General features: G+C 38.1%; 1 long non-coding RNA gene and 1 pseudogene across 1 annotated transcript; one reads left to right on the top strand and one right to left on the bottom strand.

Moving 5' to 3' along the window:
* Positions 1-10993: 10993 nt before the first annotated feature.
* Positions 10994-13015, bottom strand: LOC113361012. The gene is made up of 2 exons (XR_003364908.1): positions 12718-13015; positions 10994-11367 (listed from the first exon to the last, which is right to left on the bottom strand). It is a non-coding gene; the product is annotated as an uncharacterized LOC113361012 (long non-coding RNA).
* Positions 13016-20948: 7933 nt separating this feature from the next.
* On the top strand, positions 20949-21048 carry LOC113362364 (annotated as a pseudogene).
* Positions 21049-26141: the final 5093 nt, after the last annotated feature.

The raw sequence follows: 26141 nt of genomic DNA, 5'->3' as shown, positions 1-26141 counted from the left end.
GTCGCACCACGGTGCCAATGACATGATGTGCCAGCCACATATCTGCGCCAAGGCATGCCAACCATGCCAGCCGCACCGCCGTGCCAGACACATCTCCGCGCCAAGGCATGACAACCATGCCATCCGCACCACGGTGCCAATGGCATACCATGCCAGCCACATCTCCGCGCTAAGCCATGCCAACCATGCCAGCCGCACCACTGTGCCAATGGCATACCATGCCAGCCACATCTCCGCGCCAAGGCATGCCAACCATGCCAGCCGCACCAAAGTGCCAATGGCATGCCATGCCATCCACATCTCCGCGCCAAGGAATGCCAACCATGCCAGCCGCACCACGGTGCCAATGGCATGCCATGCCATCCACATCTCCGCGCCAAGGCATGCCAACCATGCCAGACTCATCTCCGCGCCAAAGCCATGTCGGCCCTACCACATGTCGCGGGCTTCCAAACGAAGGGTTGCAACAATCAACGGCTACCCTTCCATCTGAGATGCAGATCTCAGCCGTCCAAGTTCGCCATCTAACGCATGTCAACTTCCATCATGGTTTTGCCAAAACCCTAATTTTGGTCGCGCCTAAAAGATGCCAAAGCCATGCCGGCCCTACCACATGCCGTTGGCTTCCAAACGAAGGGTTGCAACAATTAACGGCTACCCTTCCATATGAGATGCAGATCTCAGCCGTCCAAGTTCGCCACCTAACGCATGACAACTTCCGGCCCAAGGCCAAACATCACGGTTTTGCCAAAACCCTAATTTCGGCCGCGCCTAAAATATGCCAAAGTCATGCCGGCCCTACCATATGTCGCTGGCTGCCAAACGAAGGGTTGCAACAATCAGCGGCTACCCTTCCATCTGAGATGCAGATCTCAGCCGTCCAAGTTCACCACATAACGCATGGAAACTTCCGACCCAAGGCCAAACATCACGGTTTTTCCAAAACCCTAATTTTGGTCGCGCCTAAAATATGCCATAGCCATTCCGTCCCTACCACATGCCGCTGGATGCTAAACGAAGGGTTGCAACAATCAACGGCTACCCTTCCATCTGAGATGCAGATTTCAGGTGTCCAAGTTCGCCACCTAATGCATGGCAACTTCCGGCCCAAGGCCAAACATCACGGTTTTGCCAAAACCCTAATTTTGGCCGCGCCTAAAAGATGCCAAAGCCATGCGGCCCTACCACATGCCGCTGGCTGCCAAAAGAAGGGTTGCAACAATCAACAACCACCCTTCCTCCTGAGATGCAAATCTCATCTGTACAATCTTGCCACCGAACGCCTGGCAACATTTAGCCTAATGACAAGCCCTAATTTTGGCCGCACCTAAACTATGCCAAAACCTTAGTTTTGGTCGCGCCTAAACTACGCCATAATTCTAGCTCGGCCGCGCCTAAACCATGCCACTAGCCGCAAACGAAGGGTTGCAACAATCAACGGCCACCTTTCCTCCTGAGATACGAATCTCAGCCATACAAACTTGCCACCAAACGATTTGTGGCAATCTCTTGGCCACGACGCCAAAAACCTAATTTGGTCGTGCCAAGAGCATGCAAGTGTTGCAACCATGCCGCTAGTTTCCAAACGATGGGTTGCAACAATCTACGGCTACCCTTCCTCCTGAGATGCAGATCTCATCCATACAAACCTTCCACCAAACGACTCGTGGAAATGTCTTGGCTGCGATGCTAACTCTTGGTCACTGCACCAACCTGGATACGATGCCTATCCTTTGGTCACGACACTAACTTGGATACAAACGCCAAATACTTTGGCCATGCCACACGTAGAAACATGCACACGTTTTCCACGAAAACACTCGAGACATCAAAACATGTCACAAACTGGGGGATGCTCATCAGGGTATTGGTCTAGCAGTTTACAGCGTGCGGCGTATACTACGCCCGTTACAGGAAAGTGTCATAAGGGTGAGGAGGTTAGTAAATACAAGAAGTAATGGTGAAACGTTTCCTTCATTATGGAAACATCAATTCCAGGCGTTAGCCGTTACCATTTTCTTCCATTTACTCAACCGTTTCCACTTCTTACAAGACCAGGGTGCGTTTCGTTACGACTTGTATAAATATGTCCCACCAAAGACAAATTTTGGTCAGGAGAATACAACACTCAGAAATCCCTTATTAGCTTTCCCATCTGTTAGCTTTCCCATCTGCTAGCTTTCCACTTTCTGATACAAGTCGTCAAACAACTACTCTTCCCGAATCAACTATTCTGGTATCAACACTCTCTTCGCTTCCCTCCCTAGACCAACCCTTCTCCTTCACTTTATGACCGAAGAAAGTCTGGAACGTCCATTTTTTGGTTTAGGCCGGATTTGTACATATTGATCTCTCGAATCAAAGTACTCCCTTGCAATACATTTGTTTAGGGTTTAGACTCGTTTCACCCACACACTCGAAATTACCAAAATCAGCAGAAACTGTTTTCACCCTCAAACACTTAGTTAAAATGTTCTCTGATTTTGGAGAGGCCTCGGGGCAACTAATAAATCTTAGTAAGTCCGGTGTTTTCTTTAGTCTTAGAACAGACCCCTCATTGAAGTTAGAGATACAACAAATCTTAGGAGTGAAAGATATTCCCTTGGATGATATATACCTAGGATCCCCTCTATTTACGAATAAATCTAAGATTAAAATCTTTGAACCATTAGTTGAAATAATGCTTAAAAGACTAGTTGGGTGGAATGGTACAAACCTGAACACTGCTGGGAAATCTGTCATGATAAAAATAGTTACATCTTCGCTAACTGTTTACCAAATGAACTGTTTTAAAATTCCTAAGGAAATCTGAAAAAAACTTAGCAATATACAAAGAGATTTTTGGTGTGGGAAAGAATGAAATATAAAAAAATGACCAAGGAAAAAAAGGCGTATACTTAAAAGCTTGGGAAGCAGTTTGCAAGTCTCTAACTAAGGGTGGTATGGGGTTTCAAAATCTAGAAAATAATCTTGCTATGTTGGAAAAAATGGGGTAGAGGTTGAAGGAAAATCCTGATTCTCTTTGTGCTAAACTTCTAAAAGCTAAATATTATCATGATACATATATTCATCATATGAAAACTAAACCAAAACAACGAGACAGTTGGGTATGGAAAGGTATCCTAAATGGAGTGAGACAAATTCAGAAGTATTGCTTCTAGAAAGTAGGCAGAGGAACAAGGATTAACGTCTGGACCGATCATTGGATACCAGGAATAAATCCTCCAATAAAAAAACCTGGTACGGGAATGGAGGATATAACATTAATGAGTCACCTGATTACTGACAGACAAACTTGGGACATGGATAAGCTAAGAAATTTCTTTGATATAAATACTATAAATCATATTCTCAAAATTAACCTATCCCTTCAAGACGAAGATACGACGGATTTGGATCTAAACTCTAAAGGTAACTTTACGGTAAACTCCATGTATAAAAAAATAATACTACGGGTGCTAATAGCAAGGACTGGAGCAAAATTTGGAACCTGGAAGTCCCCCCTCTACCAAGACGTTTGTCTGGAAAGAAGCAAGCGCTATCCTTCTTAATAGTTTGAGGTAGCTGCAGTCATTCCACATATAAACACTACCTATACTCTTTGCAATTACTCACCTTTTTTTGACCTGCAACTTTTCCAAACAGGCTTGGATGCACTTAAATTTTAGTATGGACTACGTAGTTGAAAATAACATTACTTTTCATGATTGGTTAAATTCCTGGTTCTCTGATACTGATAGAAATGGTTTTGTGTTGAAATGGCCTGAATTTTGCAGCATCATTACATGGAACATCTGGAAATCCAGATGTGATTGGGTTTTTAGAAAAGAAAAACAAAGTAGTGTGGTTACAACGAACAAGATAGTTAAATTTATAAATAGCATCTCTAGAATAGCAGACCCAAACTACAACATGAATCAAAATTTGTACTACAATCCTATGAATGACGACTGTCTCAATATTTGTACTCCTGAAAATAGAAAGATGGAAACAAAATTGGTCTATAAATTCAGCGTACCCCTAACTATGATGAATCCTACTTCCTCTTCTGGTATTGGCATAACTCTCACTGACTATGCACGTTTCACCATTGAAGTCATGGGATCTACCTTCAACTAGAGAGGAGTTAGAAAGAAGAGGAGAAGAAATAGCTTTCCACTAGGCAACGGAATGGAGTGGTCACGAGGTGGTAGCTTTTCACAGTGATTCCTTGCCTACTTTGATGCTTCTCAAAGGAATTTATGTTGAATCCAGGAAAATTAGATACTCTATTAGTAATGATTTCCAAAATAAACAACTTGGTCCTAATTAATTTTAAAATTTCAGAAATTATGTTAACTCCTAGATTCAATATAATGTGGGCGGCAAATAAGGCAGCCTATTGTAATGATCTCCAAAATTGTTGGAAAGGAGAAAACCTAGGCCATCTATTAAGATTTTTCATTTCGCAATACTTTAATCACAATATATCTTCGTCAAATCCTGTTCCATCTTGATTAGAAACTTGAATATGTAATGTTAGAGGAATCCTTCCTCTTGTTTTATGGGGAAAAAAAACATATGGATTTTTCAATTATAGATTCGAAGTACTGTTATTAGACTATTTTTAGTTGATTTGGATGCCTTAGATTAATAATCCCTTTGAGGTTAAGTTAACCTAGTCACATATAGAGAGTGTTCACTATTATAATCCGTGTTCACAGTTGTAAAACATGCCTAACTTAACCTAGTCACACATAGAGATGCAAACAATCGAATATTATGCATATTGTCCTGGCTTGTTAAATTGTTTGTTCTGATATTAAGACAGCAATGAGGACTGATAGGTCGTAACGATTGAAGTCTTTTCTATGGACTTTTCTTTCTAGTTTAAAGGTTCTCTATTTCAAATTGATCTGCTGTGTTTATTTTGTTATTTCCTATTTTACAATGTTTGTTTTAGCTTAAAACCCCAAAGCAAAGCAAAGTAGACAGGGTGCCCAATACAAATTGATTGATTCCATTTGCACTTGCAGGTTTCATCTTCTACCGTTTAGGTGATTGGTTTGTCAAAAGGGGAAACTGAGGAAGATCATTATTAGATCCTGTTAACAACTTCCAACTTTGAATTTGTTTCAGTTCTTATCTGTATTTGTACTGTTTTGCTCTTGGTAGGAATTATTTGTATGTATCGCTCAACTTCCAACTTTGAAGGTGCTATAGTGGACACAAAATATGGCAATTATACTCTGGTTAGTCATAAATATATTTGTATGGTGGCTGGAGTCCAGTAAATTAAGGATAGGTAGCACTTAGGTGATGGAGAAGCCCACGTTGACCAGTTAATCCTCTATTATGTGGAGCATTCGGCATGGCTATAAGGTAGGTTATTCTAGTAGTATATGATTATTTTTGGAAGTAAATATGTCATTTTGGATTTGCAACGTAAATTGTGATGCATTTCAAAATTTTGGAAGTAAATAACTTTGTTTTGTCTATCACTTCATATCCAAACATTTCAAATTCTGGGTACTCAAAGTGTTGTTTTGTCAATTTTTGATAAAATGATACTAGCCAGGACAACATGCATAATTTTTGAAAACTGTCATTTGTTTACAAGCACAATTTTTTTGAATGTGAACATGTTGCAGAGGGGAATACCCAGAATCGGTTATGCAAGCTGTCTTGGCTTGTTAAATGGTTTATTCCGATATTAGGACAGGAATGAGGACTCATAAGCCATAATGATTTGGTGCCCACCATTGCTTTTACTTTTCACTCTCAGAGGTTCTTTTCTTCATTCCTGCTGTATATAGAGTAGTGATCATTGCTTTTGTATGGTGCAGGTAATAACATTAGCTCAGTAGGCATACAATGGTTGCCATCACTGGATTCTAAAACAGGTACTACTCTTTCAGTTCGGTTTCCAACTGGACCTCATTTTAATCTCTACACATTCTAGACTTTGAGTGCCCATTCCTATTGTTAGCATTCGAGATAATGATTATCCTACTAGAGCTTTTGTATCGGGATGTTTCTTGTTAAATCCTTCACCCCTAATTTAACATAGTTCACCTTCCTATGTGTCACATTATGAATGTCAGCTCTCAATCATACTATGTCCCTACTACCCAAATTTAACATAGTTCACCACATTTGATATACACTATCAATACAACTACATATATAAATGATAATGATTATAGCATTATGCCAATTTTTCGTTTGGACTAAAGGGTCTGCTTTTGATTCTATTTCCCAGCAAATATCTAACATTGGGATAAAGGAACAAACCTCAAAAACTCTTTGAATACTTTATGGTGAGCATGTCTGCGACTAAGGATGTCTTGGCGCGTGCTGGTTCATCTTCCCTGATTCGACTGATTGTCCGCAAGTTTGTTTTAGGCATGTATGTTAGTAAAGATGTCTTGGCCCCGGCCTCTTTCAAATTTGACCTGTCAAGTATTGAGCATGGCTCTACTGTGACTGTCAAGTGGCGTGGGAAAGCAGTTTTCATCAGGCGCTGTACTGAGGATGATATAAAACTTTCCAACAATGTTGACTAAGGCACCATGTGTGATCCAGAGGACGATGCAGTTAGAGTCGAGTACCCAGAATGACTTATTGTTGTTGGTGTTTGTATCCATCTTGGTTGCATCTTTTTTCCTAATGCCTGGGGTTTTGCTCTGTCCATGCCATGGTTCTTACTACGACTACTTTTTGGAGGATAACAAGTTTCTTTATGTTCTTAGGATTTTAAACTTGAAATTTACTGTTGAATTTATTGTTTAGTGATGTTTGATTACATGAAAAAGAAAGATGGTTAAAGAGTCTATCGAATAAGTTGGTAGTGGTAAATGCTTATGGTCTAAAATGTGTGTAAGAGTATTTTCTGTCCTACAAAATTCAGTCAGTTGTGTCAGGTCTGACTCACAAAACAAATACATTTTCTGAGTCAGATCTTAGTGAGTCAGATCCAGATGAGTCAGGTACTTTCACTCAGATCCAGACGACTCAGATGAGTCAGCTGCGAACAAACAAGGTGTAAGAAAGTAAAAAACTGAACACGAAACTCGGTATATGATAACCAAATGAGCCAGTAGTTAATTAGCTATATGCAAGACTCTATTACACACATATGTATATGGCCACATAAAATTTATGTACAAAATCCGAAAATGATCCCATGCCATAAGATATATGTTTACACATACTATAAAGGGAACCGATTGTCGTAAGTCATAACATGTATAAAGTTCACAGCAATTTGTAGTCATACCTAGTTGCTCTAATAGCATCTTTCTGAAGGCTCACATAAATATCATCTTCTTGCCACTAGCAGGGCCGGCCCTGACAATTTGGTACCCCGAAGCAAACCAGAAAGTGTTGCCCCCTTCCGTTACAAAGATAGGTAATTAGAAGCATAAGGTATATAAGTCAGAACATAAACATATTTACTGGCCAAACCTTTATATAAGCATATCATTTTCGATATGTAAATATGTCAAGCAAATTAAATGTTCATAGTTAAAAAAATGCATCATAGGAAAAGAGAAAAAAGAACAGTGAGAAAGAAATCTGCTCCCAAAGTGTGTCTCCACGGAGAAACGGGAGTGCAAAAAACTTAATTCCCTTCCATAACACGTGTTTTGCTAACGTGTCAATTCTGAACATTTTGCTGGCCTAGTAACAAAAAGAAATTTATTTGGCTTTTCGTGAATGTGGTTTGACCTTTCTGTAATGAAAAAGAGACATGAATTTCGATTTTGATGCCCCAAATATTTTGATGCCCGAAGCAGTACTTCGGTTGCTTCCCTTCAGGGCCGGCCCTGGCCACTAGGGTTCGATGGGAGCAGTTAGCACCTGCCTACAGTACAAATTGACAGGTGCCGTGATGTCATATAAGTTACTTTTAGTAGAAATATTTTCCAACATTAGGTTCCCCAAGACATTCCTCAACGAGTACATTATTTATAGACAAATGCTATCTCGCACCGTTTTGCGGGAAGCTATCTCGCTCAAATAGATTTTTTTATCGTTAAATGATCAAATCAACGGTTAGATTCGCATTCAGGAAGGACCCACCATTTTTTCTAAAGGGTTCAAGGCTGTTAGATTTGGATTTTAGCGTGATCTAGCGGTAAATAAGTCGTTTGAGCGGGATAGTTACCCGCAAAATGGTGCGGGACAACATTGCTCTTATTTATATGTCCCTACTTTTGACACCCTATAAATATATTCTTATACAACAATAAATATGTCCATAGTTTTTAATAACTTTATCCATTTAAAATTAGATTACCTTAATACCCCCACCTATATAATACTTTTCTTTATTTCAAAATGGAACAAATTTTTTCATCTACTACTTCATCACCACCACTAGCACCACCACCACCAACATTCAACTACCATTCCACCACCACCGTTCAACGACCACCACCTACCAACCACCACCACCACTAATATTCCACCACCATGCCTTCACCACCACCATTACACCACCAACAGTCCTCCACCAGCACCGTCGTCGTCGCCGCCACCACCACTAGTCTACCGCCGCCACCACCACAGTCACCGCCACTGCCACCATTGCCGCCGCCGCCACCACTGGTTCAGATATTTTTGGATCAACAACAGTAGTTGATCCAAATAAAAATAGAACCAACAGTAGAAGTTGATCCAATTTAGGGGATCAACAACGGTAGTTGATCCAAAAAAAAAGGATCAACAGTAGAAGTTTATCCAATTCAGGGGATCAACAATGGTAGTTGATCCAAAAAAAAGGATCAACAGTAGAAGTTGATCCAATTTAGGGGATAAACAATGATAGTTCATCCACTAAATTGGATCAACAATGAAAGTTGATCCATGTAAATGGAGTGAACTTGGCGTGAGTCGAACACGCATCATCTGACATGGAGTTGTTAGGATTTCGGGAAACCCTATATGATAACCGCAATCGCACGGTGTCTAACTAGTAGATAGAGGCAAGTACGGGTCGTTCCCACGAGGAGCAGTGGAAATACTGTAATCAATATCTCTAATAATCAGAAATAATGTCTTTTTTTTTTTGAGATTTTTATAATTAAGAAATGTAAAATGAAATAATAAAATTAAACTAAAGTAATGAAAGAAATTCAATGGGAGAGTCGGTAACCAGGGTTTATAGTATCCACCACAACTTTTATTCAATTACTGAAATGAAACATAATCCATGAATATTTGTCTATTCTTCGTTCTATCTACATCACCTATTATAAGTATTAGAGTCACAAATATCGCTGGGACGCCCTAAGCATGGTACAGACTAAACCAAAGCATGCACCATCAAATTGCGTTAGCGAAAAATTACACGAAACTAAATATAAGTTCACAGATTTTATTTGGCTTTTCTAAGCATAACCCATCAAAGAAATTAACCAAGCATGGATCATCAAATAATAAGACAAACTTATTTGTAAAACTATCGATTACGCACATAGGTTTTAAAACCGGTGAAGCAACAACTTGTATTTCGATTAATCAATAAATATTATTCAAGAATTAATCTAATCAAATCATAATAGTCTTTTGCTAAATATTATTCAAATGAAAATAGCCTAATACTCTAAATGGTTTCAACATAAACCCTAGTTACAAGGATTTAGCTAGACATGACTTTCTCAAAAGCCATAAAAAAATCAAAGAGAATCACTAGAAAATCAAAATGGAAATGAAATCACAAGAATTGCAAACCCTTCTTTTCACTTCCGTAGCCGCGCCTCTCTTTTCTCTTCTCTGGTTTCGGCCTCTCGCAAGAGAGATCTCCCAAAACCGGCCTCCCAAAACAGTCACCAGAACCCCCCTTTTTCTTCTTCATAATACATAAAATATATACCAAATAAAGGCATGTCGTCATTCTCTTAATTAGCCTTAATTGAAACTTGCATGGTGGTCATCAATGTGATCTCCCCATATATATTCTTCTTCATTTTGCTTGCATGCATATTTGTTAGACTTAAAAAGAATCCCACGGGTGAGAAAGCAAAATCTTTTAAATTCATTTTTCTCCCTCCAATAATATATTCACGTGGACCCATTTATTTTTTCCAATATTCCACTAACTAACAAGATTTCCTTAACAACTAATGCCTTTTCAACTTCCCAAAACTGGATGTGTAAATATGCGACGACACATGGGATAATAACCCACTATAATGTTTTCTGCTTGCAATTTGCTGAAAATCACACGACTGTTCTTCTGAGCCCCACAAAAACATGATTCAGGGGAAAGCATGTGTACGTGCTTGACCTTCTTATTTTCAATTAGACCGTCCCACTTGTGTATCATCCCTTCTCTATCTCGTTTTGGTGTCTCGGGTAACCTTGCTAGGTTTTTTTTGTGGCAAGCACTGTTTTAGTTTCACATTTCGCCATTTATTTTTGGATGATTGGATTTACTTCTACTTTCTACAAAAGAATTAAAATAGTATTATTAGCAACAATATCGAGTCCTAGCTAATATAAATATGGGTACAAAATGTAGCACATACGTGCTTATCAGGAGTCAGTCATGCTACCATTGCACCACAAGTTCAAATTGGAAGAAAATTACATGATTTAAACTAAAAGCATGATTATACTTATCCAAGGAAATATTGTCAACATTAGGAGTTGAAAGGATGAACAACAGTAATTGATCCCATAAAAAATTGGGTCAACAACAAGAGTTAATCCAATAAATGGATCAACAACCATATTTGATCCCACAAAAAATTGGGTCAAAAGCAAGAGTTGATCCCATAAATGGATCAACAACCATAGTTGATCCCACAAAAAATTGGGTCAACAACAAAAATTGATCCCATAAAAACATATAAACAATATCAAATGATCATCACATGTAGCTTCATAAACCATCAACCATAAGAGAATGCATTGGCATTTGCAGAATCAGGACAAAGAGAGTCATTAAAACGTAAAATTATATGTGTTGCACTCAAACTTGAATACAAAATGCACAGTATAATCATGCTTTGAGCATATCTCTGACAAATTTGTATAAAATGGCCTAACCAACAACTTAAAAGAGCATACCTCAACAAACCATAGCATTTTCAGTCGCAACAAAGTATCCAAACCATTATGTTCCTCAAAAAAAAAAATATGTGAAGACTTACAGGAGAAGATCAAATAAATATACAGTACCCAATATGAGAAACTAAATTCTCGTCCACCACTTCAAAGTCACCAATTCCATCACCAACACAAAAGCATATCATACTCTAAAACCTAATCCTCCACTTCCACCAGCACCACCTCCAACTACGTCTCCATCAAAGCCAATTGCACCACCAGCAGCGCATCCGACTCCAGTTCTACTTTACTAATCAACAGTATTAGTACCTGTAACACATGCAACGGTATTTACAACAAAAAATAATGAAATCAAAGTTTAACAACTTCTATCTAATTTTGAAATCTAAGCTTGAATTTAGACCTAAATTTGTATATCGGAATCTATAATAAAAATCGAATTACCAGAAATCGAATCCTAAGAAGAGATCTCATTTGAATCTTAATGATGGACTGTTGATAATAATGATTTTATCTCGATCTCAGTTGATTCTTCGACTAATTTCCAATCAGAATTTTATTCCTCTTTCGATTATTCCGCTGGAAACTTTCTTTCTCAAATGAAATTAGGTTACTACAACATGTTCGAATTGAAGATGGTGGCGGAGATGGTAGCGATGACGCTAAAGAAAAGAGAGATGGTGGTGGTAACAGAGGTGGTAGTGTTGGCGGTGTCTGTTGTTTGAGAGAAAATATAAAATTTGGATCTCAAAAGAAAAGATTGGAAACTAATCTATTCATGTTTAGAAGGGTAATTATGGAAAGAAGAAAAATCATTGATGGATCCAAATGGGCTTAAAGATGGAGAGGGATATATTTATTGTGTGATAAGGATATTTGTATAGACCATCAAAAGTCGGGACAATAATTCAATTACCACTTCCTCAACCAAAATCTTTGTTTCTTCTGCAATGTTTTGGGAGGGATCACTTCTATCCGAAGTGTATGCTTTCCCAGTCTGATTGGAGTTGTCAGATGAAAACATAATTTGCAATACAGTAGATGCATGTGAGAAATCATTACTTACAGATCCTAAAATATCCCCAATCAAGCTATCATCAGCCCACTTATGCAACTCTTTCAATTTCTCCACATCACTAACACCCTCATTGTCAGGCTTACTACTAGAACCAGTAGCTAGTATTTGTTCTTCAAATTCGACACTCGAGGACAATACAGAAGCCGCACAACTAAATAAATGATTTCGCTGATCCATTCATTAGTACTTGTTTCAATGGGAGCAGAGATGTGGGGTATTTTCAACAGGTGGATAAGGGTCAGAATCAAATTCAGCCTTTTTCAAACCTTGTCTTTCTTGCTGCCCAAAGGCATCCCAACCAGAGGTTCTATTTCTTAACCCCATAACCTTAGAATGTGGAGAATTACTTTCAGAGATGGTGTTTTTGGATCTCAACTATTCTCTTACACCATCTCTCATATTTCCTTCTTAGAAAAAAATGCAAAAAATAAATAAAAAATCCACTGAATATGGGTGTGGGGTATTGGTATCTGCACTATAAAACAAATTCGAACTGAATTTCAATACCCCATTAATAAAAATTACAACTTGAAATGAAAAAAATCAATAAAACATAGAGAGTGGGGTTAAAAAGGTTATACCTTTGTGTGTCTTATTGATTAATTGACCTTTAATTACTATTTGGTGATTCTGATTTCCCAGAGGTCTCGAAACCAAAGATTAGACGGCTGCTGAGATATGAGAATCAGAGAAGAGTGATAATTGAAGCTTAGTGATTTAGTTGATGATGATGATGAAGGTGTTATGCAACTGGAATCCATCAACGGCAATCAAAGTTGTGACGGAGGAAATAACCGGAAAAGAAGGTGGTTTGCTTGGGGTTGAGGAGGAAGAAACAAATGGAGGCGGAGAAGATGATTAAACCGAATTATCTGTTGTGGTTTGTGGATCATATGCACCACATACTCTCAAGTACAAGGTGTGTCTTACTATGAACGGTCCATCAAGTGAGCACAATGATTGTGCGTTACAGTGTTGTAGGCTAAGTCAGTGCAAAGCCAAAACAGCGCAATGCAAAGCCATAATGCACTATACTGTATAGACCGTCAAGCATTAAAATAGTGGCACCCTGTAGGACTGATGTGATTTGTAGATAGTGGTAAAAAGTGATTCGATTCTCGAACTTGTGAAGGATAACTTTAGACTTAAATTCAAAACTAAATAGAAAACTCGCTAATAATTATAATAAACACCGACAAAGTTGGTATCAATATTAAAAGAACACTGAGGCTAAGATTCCACTATTTTCCAAGTTCAAAATCATTTGGTCCAAATATTTATATTCATGCAATTTTCTCGTTTAATCTGATTCTAAAATATCGCAACTAATAGATTTTCAAAAGTAATAATTGTAAATACCAAGTATGGAGCATCAAGAATCTATAAACTAAGCATACTCCATCAAAATAGATCACAATCACTCAAATAAAAATCATATTCAATAATAGTTCAAGGCAAATAATCATAATAATAAATGCAATATATTAAATAAAATATATTGTATCGCTTTTTGTTGGAAAAATAGCTTCCTCTATCGCCTCAGCAATGGGGTTTACCTCCTCATATTAATCATGATCTCAAAGTAATTGTTTATGGCTCAAAAGATGATTAAAAAGATGAAAAGTGATAATACAAACGATTCACAACAGTTTGCTGGTGTTGCAGAATCACTGTTACAGGGAGAAAGAGTAGCTAAAGACCTAATGCAACATATGTGATGAACGACACATAGGTACTGCTGTGAAACAACGATAGTTTTCTGCGAAAGTTGCTTGTGCGTCAATGTTCTTCGTGTTCTTCCTCTTCAGCAGCAGCATCAAAATAAGGTATTTTCCTGCAACTCGATCTCTGGAGCTCTGTGGTGTTCTAAACTTCTCATAAGGTTTCTTACCCCCTATATGAGACTCAAAACAACTTATATATACTCTACAGGTGACGATATTTCGAGAAAGATTTCAATTATCTTCCCGTTCTTTTGTCTGCAAGTCACGGACTTTTCTTCACAGAAAGTTACGGATTCTTTCCCTTTTCTTCTCTGGTTTCCGTTGTCAACCCTCTTCTTAGGATAGAATCAAATCCAACAGGTGATATTCTCTTCCCTTTCTGTACATATTTACTAAAAATAAATCAACTTCCCATAACTTCTCTCTTGCCCTGTTTTCACGAGAACCACATCACAACTTCTCCTGGTTCGATTCAAACTCTACTACCACCCCTGTTTTGTAGCAACGGGCTAATTCGAGTCATATCCATGAAAATATCCAGCATAATCCACGTAACTTTCAACAACAAAAAACCCGAGATTATATCACTTTCCTGTTTTGCTTCATACTAAAAATCCAGCCCAAGTTCATCGAATAAAACACCCATACACGCCCTGTTTAGTCCACTGAAGCCTAACCCAAGAGAATTTAGCGGTTGAATCTCTCCATAATCGTTCCAAAATCAAACCCTAAAATATGCTTCGCTGTAAAAATAATTCCTGCCAGAACTTGAATTTGAATTCTTGAAGATGACCTCCCCTTATCCTCTGATGGGGTGTAAATAACATGCGGCAGCAAATAGTAAAGAGGATACCCCTTATCAGTAAGTGCCCCTTAGTAATTGAAGTGCCCCTTATCTCAACGGTGAGTCTGAATAGTAATTTTCTCGCACGAGCGCAAATACCACTTTTCGAGCCAATTTTCCCGCAAAAGCTTATTTCTCCAAAAACACCTACAAAAACATAAAATACCAAAATAAGTACAAAAACTGGTACTAAAAAAATAGAAAATCTAGATCAAAATAGACACATAAATGCGTCTATCAAATACCCCCAAACCTATTATTTGCTAGTCCTCGAGCAAAAAATAAAATAGAAATAAAATCCTAACTCACTATCGCATGCATCGTCGATTGCATTTAGCGTATGCAATGAGCCTTTAAACCCCTAGGTGTCTCTAGTGGCGGAGTGTTGTCTCCGGAGGGCTTACCAGAGGTATACCCACAAAACCTTTATACTCCAGACCCTAGCTATCTACACAGAACCTTGGAAGGCACTAAAGAATCTCCTTGGTTGGCATACTTATTGACTACAGGAGGAAGTACCCTGATGCGAAATTCCAATTGTTGTACACGAGTTCGCACTCAAGCATACTAAAATTCATATAAAGTGACAGAGCTCTACTCAGATTGTCGCATCCAAACTCAGAATCAAACAAATCACATGGATAGATTAAGAAGATGGATATAGAAAAAAATAGATGCTTTTGATGTTGACTAAGGTGAACGGTGTTTCTCATATCTGTCTGAAGGACACTTCCATAATGAACATATCCTAATGGACTGAGATACCGGTCTGATTAATATCAACACACTGGCATATACAAGGGTACCAGTGGTTGATAATCCTAACTCTAGGTCAACACAACTGGCATATACAAGGGTTCCAGTGGTCGACTTTATTGAATTTATTCCAGTTGGTCTGGTCTCAATTTCTTTTTTTTTTCTTTTTTTTTTTAATTTTTCAACTTTTTTTCTTTTTTTCTCTTTTTTTTTATATATATGGATATCTCAATCACTCTATTTCACCCTAGCAATGGCAACAACTTGAATCGTGAGCCCCACCTAATCACTTAGAGAAACATATTTTTCAAAGAAAAAATAAAAATAAAAATAGAAGTGAAAAGGACTCAATGAGATATGGCGAAACTACCATGCTATTTCTAACACCTGAGCTCTATGCTTTTATGAATAGACTTTTTAGATGTTTCCATCTAATCAGATTGGTCCCTCAACTCCTACAACCAAAATGCTTCCATCCACTTGGATTGGGTAGTGCCATCCTTAATAAGGATAAATTCCTAGGCTCTGGAGTTTATTTATTGCAACGAAAAGGTAACAAAAAGTCAAAAAGTTCTACCCCACCCCCAAACTTAAATCTAACATTGTCCTCAATGTTTCTAATTAAAGAATAGTACCAAAAATATAAGTAACATGAAGTCGGAAAGATAGTACCTGGGTGAAGTGTAACCAAAAACCTACAAAAATAATATACAACATACAAAATCGCCTTGATGGTCAATCAAGGTAAACAGGGTCCTCCAGAGGGACCTCCTCAACATCACCCGTAGAAAAAGGCTCTAAAAAGGTCTTCAACCACTGACCGTTAACCTTCGAAGAACTACTACCATCTGGTGTCTCAATCTCAACAACGCCATGAGAAAAACAGTACGGACCACAAAAGGACCGGTCCATCGAGAGCGCAACTTCCCGGGGAATAGATGCAACCGAGTGTCATATAGAAGAACTTTTTGACCTGGAGAAAATGACTTTCGTAAAATATTCCTATCATGCACAAGTTTCATTTTGTTCTTACACTCTTTATCACTATCGTATGTATCTCTAAGAATCTCGTCCAACTCATTGAGCTGGAGCTTTCTTTGAGCTCCTGCCTTGTCAAGTGAAAATTTTAAGTTCTTAATAGACCAATGGGCTCGATGCTCTAACTCAACAGGCAGGTGACATGCCTTGACAAATACTAAACGATAAGGTGACATTCCAATGGGTGTCTTAAACGCAGTACGGTAAGCCCATAAGGCATCAGTAAGCCTCGACGACCAGTCTTTCCTATTTGGATTAACTGTTTTCTCTAGAATACGTTTAATTTCTCTATTGGAAACCTCTAACTGACCACTAGTCTGAGGGTGATATGGGGTTGCTACTTTATGGGTAATACCGTATTGTTTCATTAAAAGAACAAACGGTCTATTACAAAAGTGTGAACCTCTATCACTAATTATAGCTCGCGGCGTACCAAACGTGTAAGTATATTCTCTTTCAAAAACTGGACTACGACCCTGTGGTCATTCGTTTTACACGGAATCGCCTCAACCACTTAGACACATAGTCTACAGCGACAAGTATGTAAAGATAACCAAACGAAATAGGAAATGGACCCATAAAATCAATGCCCCACACATCAAAGACATCAATCACTAAAATAGGGTTCAAAGGCATCATATTTCTACGGGAAATGGTTCCTAACTTCTGGCAACGCTCACAAGAAACACAATGACTATGGGAATCTTTAAACAACGAAGGCCAGTAAAATTCACACTGCAAAATCTTAGCAGCAGTCTTCTTAGCACTAAAATGACCCCCACATGCATGTTCATGACAAAAGGAGATAATATTAGACTGGTCACTCTCATATACACATCTCCTAATAATCTGGTCCGGAAAATACTTAAACAGATAAGGATCGTCCCAAAAGAAATGCTTAACCTCGGCTAAAAACCTAGAACGATCTTGCTTACCCTAATGTTGAGGCATTCGACCAGTAACAAGATAATTCACTATATTTGCATACCAAGGTGATTAGGAAACAGAGAACAATTGTTCATCAGGAAAACTATCCCTTATAGGAAGGGAATTATTAGGGGAACTAACAACTAGCCTAGACAAGTGGTCTGCTACTACATTCTCTGCACCCTTTTTGTCTCTAATGTCTGGAAAAATTCTTGTAACAAAGGATCCATCTAATCAATCTAGGTTTGGTATCCTTCTTAGACAAAAGGTATTTCAAAGCAGCATGATCAGTATAGATTACGATCTTAGAACCTAATAAATAGGATCTAAACTTATCCAAGGCAAAACGATGGCTAACAATTCCTTCTCGGTAGTTGTATAGTTCATTTGGGCATCATTCAGAGTTTTGCTAGCATAGTAAATCACATGGAGTAATTTGTTTTCTCGCTGACCTAGCACAACGCCTATAGCATAATCTGAAGCATCACACATAATTTCAAAGGGTAGGTTCCAGTTAGGTGCCTGGACTATCGGGGCAGTAGTGAGTAAAGTTTTAAGCTTATCAAAAGCCTTTAAGCAAGCATCATCAAAGACAAACTTAACATCTTTTGCAAGCAAATTGCAAAGAGGTCTAGAAATCAAGCTAAAATCCTTAATGAATCGACGGTAAAAACCTGCATGCCCTAAGAATGACCTAATATCTTTTACGGTTTTTGGGACCTGTAAGTCTTAATAAGGTCAATTTGGCTTTGTCTACCTCTATACCCTTTGAAGAAACGATGTGCCCTAAACAATTCCTGATTCAACCATGAAATGGCATTTTTCCCAATTAAGCACTAAATTTTTTCCTTACACCTAGTCAACACTAATGTCAAATGATGCAAGCACTCATCAAAATGAACCAAACACTGAAAAATCATCCATAAAGACCTCTAAAAACCGTTCTACCATATCAGAAAATATGCTCATCATACAACGCTGAAAAGTCGCAGGGGCATTACATAACCCGAAAGGCATGCGTCTATACGCAAAGGTACCAAAGGGACAGGTAAAAGTGGTTTTCTCTTGGTCTTCTGGGGCAATAACGATCTGATTATAACCGGAGTAGCCATCTAAGAAGCAATAGTGACTATGTCCAGCTAATCGCTCTAGCATTTGGTCGATAAAAGGAAGGGGAAAGTGATCCTTCCTTGTGACCTTGTTCAATTTCCTATAGTCAATACACACACGCCATCCCGTGGTCACTCGGGTTGGGATTAATTCATTATTATCATTCTGGACTACAGTGATACCTGATTTCTTGGGGACAACCTGAACAGGGCTGACCCACTTACTGTCTGAAATTGGGTAAATAATACCCGCATCTAACAACTTAAGCACCTCTTTTCGAACTACCTCTTTCATGTTAGGGTTCAGTCGACGTTGCATCTCCCTAGAAGGTTTGGAGTCTTCCTCTAAATGAATCTGATGCATACACACAGTAGGACTTATACCCTTAATGTCTGCTATAGTCCACCCTAAAGCTTCCTTATTGTCTTGAAGTAACTATTACTAGCCTACTTTCCTGATCACTATCCAAATCGGAAGCTACAATCACAGGTAAAGTCTCAGATGGGCCTAAAAACACATACTTTAGAGTATCGGGTAGTGGTTTAAGGTCCAACTTTGGGGGCTCTTCTAAAGAAGGAATTAGGGTAGTCTCAGAAACTGGTAACGGTTCGAACCTAGCTTTCCATCTATCAGTGTCTAACACAGGGGTAGAATCTAATAGAGCATTCACTGTTCAATAGTGCTATCGTCATCAAAATCTAAACCAAAATGGGATAGACAACTTTCTAATGGGTCTTCAAAAAAATGTTTGGTAATGACTTGAACTAAGGCTTCTATCATGTTCACCTCTTCAACACATGTGTCATCTAGCTCATAAGGTAGCTTACTGACATTAAAAATGTTCATCTCTATAGTCATATTACCAAAAGATAAATTCATCACACCATTTCGACAGTTAATGATCGCATTCGACGTAGCTAAAAACGGGACCTAAAATCACAGGTATCTGGTTCTCTGGGTCAGGGACAGGTTGGTATCTAGGACCACGAAATCCACTGGATAGATAAACTTGTCGACCTCAATAAGGACATCCTCAATAACACCTCGAGGAATTTTAACAGACCTATCAGCTAACTGCAGTGTATCTGAGTAGGTTTCATTTCACCAAGTCCTAGCTGTAAGTACACATGGTACGGAAGTAGGTTCACACTGGCTCCTAAGTCAAGTAAAGCTTTTTCTACCCGTGTTACCTATTGTACAAGCAATGGTAGGGAACCTGGGTCTTTGTACTTTGGAGTTGTGTGTTTTGAATATTGAACTTACGTGACTAGCTAAAAAGGCTTTCTTATGGACGCTAAGTTTTCGCTTTCGCGTACACATATCCTTAAGGAACTTGGCATAAGCAGGAATTTGCCTAATTGCATCTAATAAAGGAAGGTTTATGGTAACTTGCTTAAAAACCTCCAATATGTCATTAAAGTTCGATTCCTTCTTTGTTGGTACTAATAGCTGAGGAAATGGGGTCTAGGCACAGAATCAGACCTCTCAGAACTGAGTTGGCATCATCAGAAATTTTATCAGTTTCCTTAGCTAGTGGTCCTGAGGGGTGAACTACAGTATGTTCACTATCGGGCATGGTTACCTGATTGTCTACTATTCTAACTATCAGACTAAGGTTTCTAACATTCTTCTATTGATTCGATGGTTTTGTACCTACTTCATGAACTCCTCTAGGATTGGGATTAGTCTGACTAGGGAACCTACCATTATCTCTCTCACTTAAGGTCTTAGCTATTTGGCCGACTTGAAGTTCTAACTTAGCAAGGCTCTGAGCATTAGTTTGAAAATTCTGCTTGGTTTCCTGTTGAAAACTAACATGGCTCTGTGCTAACATTTCCTGAGTTTTTGCTAACATCTTAATAGATTCCTCTAAGCTAGTCGTTTTATTTTCTGGGCCTGATGTATTCCTAGTGTAGCCAAAACCTGGGGGAGCATTAGAATTATTAGACTGACCCTGACTCTGGCCCTTAGACCATGAAAAGTTCGGATGGTTCTCCAACCAGGATTATAGGTTTCTGAATATGGGTCAAACTTCTGACGATTATCAAACCTAGTGTTATTATATAGAGCATTGGCTTGCTCTTCATTATTCTGGCCTTCCCAAAAAGGCTCCAATCTACCACTAGTGTTACCCACTTCTAAAGCTTCTAACCTTTTCGCTATAGCAGCAATTTTGGCATCTGATTCATAGCCTCCTTCTACCCTATTAACGTTTCCTCTGCCGAGAAGAATTGTTTTCTGGGGTCCCCTACTACTTTCCCATTGTTGGGTCTTTTCGGCGACTTCATGCAAATATGTCATCGCGTCATCAACTGTTTGGTTCTCAAATCCACCAGTACACATAGATTCTACTGTGGTTGTGGTGGGATAATCTAAACCCTCATAAAGGATCTGAACTAACCTAACCTTCTCTAAACCATGATGAGGACATTGGGCTAATAAATCATTGAACCTTTCCAAATACCTATACAAAGTTTCTCCCTCCTGTTGAGAAAACGTGCAGATTTGCGTCCTAATAGACGATGTTTTGTGCCTAGGGAAAAACTTGTTCAAAAAGGCAGAGATGTAAGTTGTTCATACGTTTCGATTGACCCGGAAGCCAAACTATATAGCCACGATTTAGCTTTATCTTTCAGGGAAAAGGGGAATAACCTAAGTTTCAAAGCATCATCATCTAGGTTTCTAATCCTGAGGGTACTACAAATTTCCTCAAAGTCCCTAACATGGAAATAGGGGTTTTCATTTTCTTTCCCTAAAAAGATTGGGAGCAGCTGTAAGGTCCCAGGTTTAAGTTCATAAGTTGCTTCCGTCTCAGCTAACCTGATACATGAGGGACGAGTAGTCCTAGTTGGATTCAACAAAGCTTTCAAAGTTGCCATTTCTGGCGCTATCGGAGCAACAGGATTCTCTCCTCAGTCAAAGGACGTTCAAAAACAGACTCTTCAAAAGTACTCTCTAGATTAAGGTAATCGAGACGCTTCGAACTACTAGGTTTCTCTTTAACAAATCTACCTAGTGCGTCTCTTTTACGTTCAGGCATACAATAGAATTTTCTAAATTGGAAGGGTAAGCAAACACAGATCAAGGCCGACTCAACCAAATCAAACCTATTGATTTCTAGCAAACAAAAAGCATGATGGCTCCACTTAGATTGTTTCTAGACCAGCTTCTAATCCTTCGAACGGGAATTCGTTACAATTTAAGCAAACCCCTCTGGAATCAATCCGAGTTAAAGTAAGTTGAATAGAGGCGAGGGAAGCTCGGTGGAGCTTTGATACCCAAGGCCTCACCGGTATTACAAGGCGGCGCAGTCACGCATTCAACTTACAGAAACCGTCAAGAACTTCGAAGTATGCTTAAAAGAGTAACCAATATTTTTCGAATGACTTTCCTGTTAAGCTCGTTACCCTATCGGTCTCGTTCTAGTCAAAATTTTAGGCTTAGGTTCGCGTAGGTTACGTGTTCCTAAAGAGGGCAAGAAGAGAACGGTGATGAAATCCGAACCCTTATCTTGTATGGCCAGACCTTTCCCTTTACTAGAAAATTAAATGTCTGTATTCAGTCCTCAACATATATTCATACGAAGGATTCCAGTAACTCGCTGACAGGGGATTCGCGAGTGTTTATAATCTTACCTCCCGTTCCAGACGGGGGACGAATCGGTTGTAGTCGACTCGGGCCACTGACTCTGATGTCAAGTGTACGAACCCAAGGTGCAGAGGCAATATCGTAATTGTCCTCCTTCTCTGCAAACAGTTTATATTTAAAGTACCCTTTCGTAGGTTAATAAAAAATAATGTCCCAAAGTCCAAAAGTCCAAAAAAGAAAAGAAAAATTACAAAAATAATAAACCCTAATACAGTTTCTTTTTCTAAAAGAAAATAAACAAACCCTAAACTAAAATTTTCTAAAATAAAATTGTCTTCTTTTCTGTTCTTTTTGCTTTAAACTTTAGCTCCAAGTCTTTATGAAATCACCAAACTCTTAGGCTCAATTTTCTTTATGATCCAGAACCTGTAGACACAAGATAAATACCCAAAAACACAAAAAACAACAAAAATAATAACAAAAAAAATAAAATAAATAAAAATAAAATAAATCTAAAACCCTAAAAACAAGTCCGCGTCGGCGGCGCCAAAAATTGATGTGATTTGTAGATAGTGGTAAAAAGTGATTCGATTCTCGAACTTGTGAAGGATAACTTTAGACTTAAATTTAAAACTAAATAGAAAACTTGCTAATAGTAATAACAAACACCGACAAAGTTGGTATCAATATTAAAAGAACACTGAGGCTAAGATTCCACTATTTTCCAAGTTCAAAGTGATTTGGTCCAAATATTTATATTCATGCAATTTTCTCGTTTAATCTGATTCTAAAATATTGCAACTAATAGATTTTCAAAAGTAATAATTGTAAATACCAAGTATGAAGCATCAAGAGTCTATAAACTAAGCATACTCCATCAAAATATATCACAATCACTCAAATAAAAATCATATTCAATAATAGTTCAAGGCAAATAATCATAATAATAATTGCAATATATTAAATAAAATAGATTGTACCGCTTTTTGTTGGAAAAATAGCTTCCTCTATCACCTCAGCAATGGGGTTTAACTCCTCATATTAATCATGATCTCAAAGTAATTGTTTATGGCTCAAAAGATGATTAAAAAGATGAAAAGTGATAATACAGATGATTCGCAACAGTTTGCTGGTGTTGCAGAATCACTGTTACAGGGAGAAATAGTAGCTAAAGACCTAATGCAACATCTGTGATGAACGACACATAGGTACTGCTGTGAAACAGAGTATGTGTACCTCAACATCATAGAAAATACAGTTGGCCAGAACGTATAGAAAATAAGCTGACGCAGTAGTATTCATTAGCACCAAGTCCACACTTCATTTCTTATCATAGATTTTGTGGGTACCAGAGTATGTGTACCTCAACATCTTCAGACTTAACTTATTGCTTAGGTAACCATCCTTCTTTACAAACATATTCTCTGACTGCTTCTCATCCCACCGAACAAGATCTTGGTCAATTCGAAAGGATTCTCCCAAGAAATGTCCTCATCGTAGTCATCTTGGATGGATTTTCCATCAACCCCGAGTCCTAGAATTTGATGAGCATCATCAAGAATTATCTTCATCCCACCGAATGGGAATAACATTGTATCGGTCTCTCCGTAAAACCTCTCACAGAATGCAGATACAATAACTTTGTCATACTGAAAAACTGAACTCTTCATCGCAGGCCACAACCCGGAGTTTTGGACAATCTCTCTCACGGCGTCACAATATTCCAAATGAATTGTCCATTTCTTCATCATAGTGTTTGAAACTTTGCGCCTCATAAAACAAATGTCATTCTTATGATCCTAAATAACATAAACAAAAAACACACAATTTAAAAATATAAAATACAAACATTTGAAGCAAATTTAAGATAGATACACTTAAATAAAAACAAAGTTGGATTGAAAACACTTATGATCGTATTATAGATTTCACATGCCCATGAGTCTTGCTATCCAAAAAAAACATGTCCACCATCTTCCCGTAACCCTAGTGGAGGGTCACCATCTTTCAGTTGCTTCTTCAAGTAAGGGGGAGGCATGTGGAAATCAGCTGGTTTATTGATAAACCTCTTCTTCTTTCCGGTTGCGGTTGCAGCTGCATCTTGAATTTGTTGTTCAACCCCAACACATGTTGCTTGATCATTACCTTTTTGTTCTCCAACTTCTTCCTCCTATTCATTATCCTCTTACTCTTCAAAAATTTCACCTTTTCCATCATTATCTTTATCTCCATCATTGTTATCACCATCATCATTACCTCCTCCAACATGTGGCATATCTTGATCATCATCATCATCATCGTTATCTCCTTCATCAATCGAAGTTCCTTCAACATCATCATCATTATTACCTCTTCTACCAGATGGAATTGATTGGTCTTCATATGGAGTTTGATCTAGAATCGCTTGGTTCCGGTGGTGGTTGAGAATCATTCCGTTCATGAATCTTGAGCCTTCCGGATCAACGAATGCCCCTCGATGTATCGCAGTCAAGAGTTTGTCACCAACGCGAGGAGGTTTTGAAGGAGGAGTAATAAGTTTCTTCTTTCCTTGCTTGAGCTTTTGCAACCTAAACAAGAACAATGAAAAAAAATCAACTATCCGTCAGGGTCGACAACAATAATCAATTCCGACTAAACAATAGTCGGCAGGGACGAATACAATAATCTATGCCGGCTAAACAATAGTCGGCATGGAAGTATTCAAATAACATGTCGGCTAATAACATGCCGGATAATAACAAAATGGAATACAAGAACACAAGGATTTTCACACAATTAATAGGCAGGGTCAAAAATATATAGAGTGCCGACTAATATTAAGTCAGCAAGGTTGTCTTCAAATAACATGCCGACTTATAACTATACGGGACTCAGGAAACTCAGGAATTCTCACAGCATTAGTCGGAAGGTTAGAAATTTCAAGAACCAACGACTAACAAAACTACATTTAGTCGACAAAGTCTTAAGGTTGAATATCGTGCTGACCTTGTAAATGGCATTTCCAGATATAAAAAGTTGGCATGATCTTAAACCTAGGAAGACAACGACTAACCCTCAATATGAAAAGTCAACAAGGTCGTGCATTAGAGACCCTGCCATCTAAGTAACTGCAGATTCACAAATTCAATTTTTCTGACCTAATTTGACATAAAAATATGAAATTAAAGTGCTAGAGTGGGTTTAAGTAGGACCTTACTTTCTCAATCACGTCATTTCTTCGGTTTCAGCAGTTTCCGTGATTTGTTCTTCACCCGCTGAATTTTCCTTCCGTTTGTATTGAACTGATTTTACGATGCCATGGTCTTCAGTACTAGGTCTTCTATAAGTTTATGTCACACACAGATTCATGTTTAAATATTAATCGACGATGGAATTTTCGAATCGACGAGTTTTCGATGGAGGGGAGAAAAAGAAGAAGAGGGAGGTCGGTTGGTATGGTAGAGGAGAAGAAGACAAGAGGACAAGATGAAATGAAAATGAGTAGAAAATGATTAGAGTAATTTTAATTATAATGGATAAGGATATTTTTGTAACTTCATCCATTAGGACACCCCCTTAGCCCTTTAAAAAAGTCTACTTAAGATCGGGTATACCACAATTCAACAAGATTTTTTAACATGTTAGTTTCTACGCTAAGTTCTTGTAATTGCATTTCATGGTGTATAATTAAATTTAGAAATGTATAGAAATATTTTATATGAAAATTTTGAATGAATACATCGTTAACTACTAGATATCTTAGAATATGATTTTATAGATATGAATATAACCCCCTCGTAACTAGAATGATGAGTATATGTTCATGAATATAGGTGTTTTAAGTTTTTGCAAGAAAAAAAGATCGTCTGATTGTGAATTAATGAGTTATGTTATTATTTTGAATAATTAATGAAATTCCTTTGGTATTTCTATGAATTACAGAAGACTCATGGTGAATGAAGAAACAATTGCTTGGTCTGGATCAACTACAAAACAGTCTCTTCCTATTTTAATAAAGATAATCATATGTTTGGACGAT

This window comes from Papaver somniferum, chromosome 3 (genome assembly GCF_003573695.1).
Source record: "Papaver somniferum cultivar HN1 chromosome 3, ASM357369v1, whole genome shotgun sequence".
NCBI classification, from domain to species: domain Eukaryota; kingdom Viridiplantae; phylum Streptophyta; class Magnoliopsida; order Ranunculales; family Papaveraceae; genus Papaver; species Papaver somniferum.
The sequence above is the reverse complement of the archived record's forward strand: the minus strand, read 5'-3'. Positions and strand labels throughout refer to the sequence as shown.